Consider the following 6,000-nt stretch of genomic DNA (forward strand, 5'->3'; position numbering starts at 1 on the left):
TTGTCTTTCAAATGCTCATCTAAATGCCTCTTAAATATTATGAGAGTTCTTGTCTCCACCTTTCTGGCGATAAGTTCTAGATTCCCACCACCCTCTACAAAGAAGGATTTTTCCTCAAATTTTCTCTAAATCTCCTTCTCCTTACTTTAAAGCTATGCCTCCTGGATATTGAACCTTCTAGGAAGGGGCAAAGTTCCTTCCTATTTACCCTGTCCATATCTCTCGTAATTTTGTATATCTCAATCAGGTCCCCAATCGGCCTCCTCTGTTCTAAAGAAAACAACTGCAGACCAATCAGCCTCTCCTCACAGCTGGTTAATTAAATAGTGTTTAATGATATTAAATGATATTCATAGAAACATAGAAACTAGAAGCAGGAGTAGCCCATTCAGCCCTTCCAGCCTGCTCAGCTATTCATCTTGATCATATCCTCATCCCCCCTTCCTCCCATATCCCTTGATCCCTTTAGCCCCAAGACTTATATCTAATTTATTCTTAAATTCATACGATATTGATTTGATATTAATTATAGCATTGTCGTTTTGATGTCTTTGCGATGAACTTATACATTTAGAAAATAGGGCCAGCGCAGCAACAGGCCATTCAGTCCATTGTGTCCTGTGCAGACTCCACTGGAGCAAACTCCGCTCGTCCCACTCAGCTGCCCTGTCCCAGCAATTGTTTTCTCTCTTCAGATAATGATCCAGCTCGCTTTTGAATGCCACAGTCCTCCCCCCATAGTCTCGGGGCAGAGCATCCCAAATCCTAACCATTTCCTCATATTGCTTTTGGGTCAAACTGCGTTCCGCTAGCAAGCGATAAGCGGCCGATTGAGAACTTCACCGGAGAAGCGGGAAAGCGGACGGTGAATAATGTAAAGTGTAAATGTGAGGGAGATTGTCCACGAGGTGGGGCTGTGCCTCCATGGAACAGCAGCCTACATGCAGCAGGGTGTTGTCTGATCGGTCACCCTATCATTTGAAAAGGCAGGAGAGTCAGAAAACTCCTTTACAAAGACACAATATCCTACTCTAACTGTATATTTTGCTGCCTGTATTTATTTCCAACACTGTAATTTTGAACTTTTTCAAAACGTGGCTACGCTACTGTATTTGCAATTTAGCCTCAGAAAGGGAAAACAATTATCCGAGTAAATCTGTGTAATTCCGACCCAGTAAAAATACAAATCAAACATTTCCACAATAACATCGATGTGAAGAGCAGCACACTAAAAGGTACCCTGTTGCAATAAGTAAAACGCATTCCTTTAAAGACAATTCTAATTCATTTGCTTAATATTCTTGGATAATTTACCTAAATAATTTTGCGTGGTTTTGACTTCTACAGGCAAAATAAACAGAAAATCCTCATTCTTTGTGACAGATGATTTATAACGGAAACCTACTGCACGGAGAGTTAAATGAAAAAAAACTTCCTTGGGAAGTTTGACTGCATACAAAGGGGGTTTTCCAATACATAAGTGATTTATTTGCGTGTGGGTGTCACAGCAACCAGACCGTACAAGCAGAAATCACATTTTTAAAAATCATTTCTGAGAAATTGTACAACCTTACCAAACACAAAACTGTCAGATTTCTAAATTAAATTTCAATCAAGAGCTAGTGTGTGAAATTTCCCGGAATGTTCATCTTGCCGTTTAGTTTCGGATAAGGGAGAACTTGAAAAACACAAGCTCAGAGAGGGAGGATAAATGGGCTACTTTAAAGATATACTCTGCCCCTCAAATGAAGACTAACTAGAAGTGGTCAGCATGTAATAAGCAGGATTGTTTACAAACACTGACCACTTTCGGAGACCCTGGCGCTACGAGATTGCCAAAGAACTGCTTCCAACGGAAAATTGGTTTTCCAATACATTTGAGAACATAGAATTTTCCTAACACCGTGCAAGCAAAACCAAGGGAAGCACGCCAGACTTTAAAATGCCCATTAAATGTCTTTAGATTCTAAATGACTCTTGTTTCCCAATAACTTATGTGGGGTAAAGGAGTGTACGTGCATAGCTTCCTTGGGAACTAGCTATTGTTGCACTAGCGAGAGTAACTAGCCTGTCAATGTTATGTAATTTATTGTCATAACATTGCGGTCAGTGTTAGTTTTGTTCTGCCACGCTGGCTGGTCTGTTCTAACTCGCCAACGCATTGTGGGCACCGAATCCTTCTATAGTCAGATAGTCTATGATTAGTGTCCGTTTTTGTAAATAGAAGCCCACAAGTGTATCGCTCCCCCGACACAGACAGCAGTAACAATCTCATTGCGATATCACACAGACAACAATGAGTGGAAACAATCCTTGTCAATTCGATTACCCCCTGGAAATGTCACTTCCTGAAATCTAGTTATTGCCATTTATTCGTAGTCAGCAGGGAGCGAGGGTGGCGTAAATGAGTTACTTTTTGTCTTCAATCCCTGCTGCAATTCTACTCTTATCCAGAGAGGGAGTACTAGATGCTCGCATGGGGTTTTATTTACATGTACATTTATATTCTATTTACGATAGTGAAATGCTGTGAGAGAGATCGTGTTGATGGGCGTTGCTTTGTTAGAAATGTATGCACACACATTGTGTCCTCCAAATGCTTCGAGCAGTATTAGGTAAAATAAATACAACCAGTTGCCCCATCATGCGTGTTAACTTGTGGGAGGCCGTCATTTGTCTTAATACTGTGACACTTTTAAACCTGGTTTAATGGTTGCAAGATGTGACATGAACAGAAAGTGATATATTCAGCATTTAAGTTTTTTATTCAACATTCTTCGTTGCAAACAACGTGCCCTTTGAAAAATACAAAGATAAAACTGGATAAGCACTTAACTTTACCCAGGCTACAAATAAATAGATAACCGCCCACGTACAAGCATTATTCTTGCAGGGCGCGAGGGTCAATGCCACTCAGTTCTTACCTTTAGGCTATTCAAGCCTGTACAGGTTGGGGTTTTTGATTTGGAACCCAACAGCTAGTGATTTGTACAAAAGATTGATCCCTACCCCGGATCCTGTCTGCCAGCGATTGGTCACAGAAAGATGAGTTGCCCTGTACGATAGAGGGCTTCGTACTATCTGTGCAAAGAGTGGAGGGGGAGGGAGCTTCACACTATCTGTGCAAAGGTGGGAGGGGGGCTTCACACCAACTATAGAGTGCATCATCAAGCGCATTTGGAGACTGTGTGATTTCTGTCTACAAACTCATACTGCTTATGTAGCAGAAGTCGAACACAACCCCTGTGTTTGTTTATCAGATTTCTGCGAACCGCCTCGAATGTTCAACTTCTGGAGTCCATCAAAGAGGGGGGAAAACTCCAGGATGACAAGGGCAGAACCAAACCCATCGCCAAATGCTCCAGTCAGTCCCTTCTAGACTTGGAGGGGCGATTGGGCAAAGAGCGCCCCTCTCATGTTACAAGTGAAGGAAGGGGTCTGTGAAATGACACCCTCCTGGGCTGCTTTGAGTTGGCAATTTGAATATGTTGAGAAGAAATCCTCCTCTCTCAGCCCGAATATCTGAGAAAGAGGCTTGCATCACTCGTTGGTGGGAGTTCCGGCTGAGAAACCTTGTTCAACCCAGCCAGGAGTTAATGAAAGATTTAATTATTCTCACGGAACGAAACTGCACGATCACAATTTTCCAAAACCGCCAGGTTGTACTGGTTTATAACAGTCGCCTAAAGGGATTAAACTGAGACAAACAGAAAGGATTTCCCTGGGACAGGAATTGTTTTATCAAGATAGGCTTACAGGAGTGCCATTGTCTCAGACTTTACATATCTAAATAATGCTGCTCCTTAAAGTGCCAGCGACCAGCACAGCAAGGATAGCCCGCTCTCTGTGCGCTTTCTTTAATCGCCCTGGCTCCCCTTAACCCTTTCAGCGCCACCGAGCTCCATCCCCGGCTGCTGCGAGGCTCCCGCAGCGTTTTGGCACTTGGATAATGAGCTGTGACAGCTTCGAGCCAAATGCTTGTTTGCTCGCCCGTCTGCTGCTTTTCAATCTCCTGTGCGAAAAAGGAAAATACAGGGAAGGGGAACAAGACGCACAGGAAAAAGGTGGGGGGTGGGAGGGGGGCAGAGAGATTGCACCGGGAAGATGGTATCCAGGGAAATGGGGAGCAATGCGACTGGACAAGCGGGGGCTGGGGGAATTAGAAAATCAGATGGTTCTTTCAATAAAAATCCAAAAGTACAAGAGAGATTTATAATAGATTACAGATGTATTCAAGCAGGGTTGGGGGTGTGGGGGAGAGAAAAGGGATAGCGGACATGTAAGGGAAAGAAAGAGAGAGGGAAAGATGGGAGGGTGGAGGCAATTGGAGAGAACAAGGGAATTGGGGGAAAGTTGTATTGACATTCCCAATGATTGGGGTAAAGGAACAGATACAGAGTGGGCTGTGAGCGCACACACAGCCAAGAGGTGATGAGGAGTGGGAAATGAACAGTCAGAGACATGAGCTGATATCAATCTTTCTTTCATTCCTACCTCTGTTCTTCCTTCACGTTCCCGACTCGTCCCAGCAATAGTTTCACAGAAAGCCCTCGTCCTTCACAGACTCTCCAACTTTGCTGGCACACTTCTCTTTTCCTTCCTGTTTACGTGACTCATCCGCATAGCAGGACTCCTGAACAATCCCAAAATCTCTCCCTCCGCCACCCTCGATCCCAGGACAGCGGAGTATTCCCAGAGAGAGAGAGAGAGAAAAAAGCCTCTTCGAAATTCCTTAAATCCCTGACGCAGGCACCCGATGGCTTCCACAGAGAGCGCCAATGTGTTTGTCATTACAGAGTTTACGCATTGGAGCCATCAGCTTAAAGGGCTGTCCAAGTGAAAATGCAGCAGGCGGGCTAACGTGACACAACAGGGTCCAGAGAAGCGCTCAGTGTAGAGCAATACAACACAAACATGCTATCATCCCAGATAAACAGCTCGTCCCCAAACTCAACACATACATCCAAGTCCAAAGAAACGCACAAATTTCATTCACTGTGTCTTGTTAAAGTCAAGAGTCTTTTGAGGACAGTCGGGCGATATTGAATACGAGCAGCTGAAGCCTCACAAACAATAAAGTCGGAACAATTCTACAAGTGTCTGGATGTTTGCGCGCATCCAGACTGGGCGAAGATAACTCTCTGCTCCCAATCTCTGGATTGCCCCTTCCTCCTCTACAACGCTTTGCTAAATCTGTTACACAAGGAGATGATAAAACAAGCTACCTCCCCCTCAATACATCTACACTCCCACCTTCCACCCCCCCCCGCCCCCTTTTTCCTTACCTTGCTCAAAGTGGAAAATCCACAAACTCCTATTCCAACCAGGGGCAGCATGTACATTTAACACCGGAGCCAGCCTCAGATTCTTAATGGGAGCGAAGAACGGCAGCTTGTAATTGATTCAATGTTGCAGTTCCATCCTTCCAAAAAAACTAATCATCTGCTTTAAGTAAATAACTGTCAGGAAATGAAGTCCCTGTGGTCGTTTCAGAATAAGAGTCGGCACATTTCAGTCGACACTGGGAGTCCTGTAGCTTTCAGACTGTGGAGGTTTGTCCTCCGAAACTCTTATCCACGCAGGGCACCAGTCACATCCAGGGCTGTCTTGCTCAGAGAGTTGCCATATGTGCTTTTTGAAGAAAGTTTTATATGGAGGGAATTATATTTTTTCTCTCCCTTTTGCACCCCTCTCCTCAGCCTTTGTGAGAAGGAGCTAGCGGATTGTTGCTCTTTATGAATGGGTTCCCTTCTCAAGCTGGCCAGAATTGCTGAGTACAAACTACAGAAAGAGTAGCGTTAGTTGGCTAGTTTCACTCAAATGAAAACAGCTTGCAGCTGAGAGGTTGGGAAGATGGGGGTGGTGGTCTTTTTTTGGGTGGGGAAAGAACTGCACAGAGAGTTTTTACTTTCCTGAACCTTGTCAACCACAATGAACGTGAGGAGGGAAGAAAAGTTTGTTTTAGGGTTAGTGAAAAACAGAAGGCATTCCTCAACACTG

At 44.2% G+C, this 6,000-nt stretch overlaps 1 protein-coding gene across 3 annotated transcripts in view; it reads right to left on the reverse strand.

Annotated features, from left to right (window-relative positions):
- pdgfra (platelet-derived growth factor receptor, alpha polypeptide) overlaps positions 1–5,712 on the reverse strand; it is a 52,525-nt gene extending 46,813 nt beyond the window's left edge. The window contains exon 1 of one of the 3 annotated variants that reach the window (XM_080187517.1): positions 5,286–5,712. The gene's annotated coding sequence lies outside the window, so the exon portion shown is untranslated. Of the gene's footprint in view, positions 1–4,494; positions 5,152–5,285 lie in introns of those variants that run through there. The other 2 variants (XM_080187496.1, XM_080187508.1) reach the window with 2 other exon arrangements.
- Between the last annotated feature and the right edge of the window lie 288 nt (positions 5,713–6,000).

Source organism: Carcharhinus amblyrhynchos, chromosome 1 (assembly GCF_965287045.1).
Source record: "Carcharhinus amblyrhynchos chromosome 1, sCarAmb.v2.hapA, whole genome shotgun sequence".
Classification (NCBI taxonomy): Eukaryota; Metazoa; Chordata; class Chondrichthyes; order Carcharhiniformes; family Carcharhinidae; genus Carcharhinus; species Carcharhinus amblyrhynchos.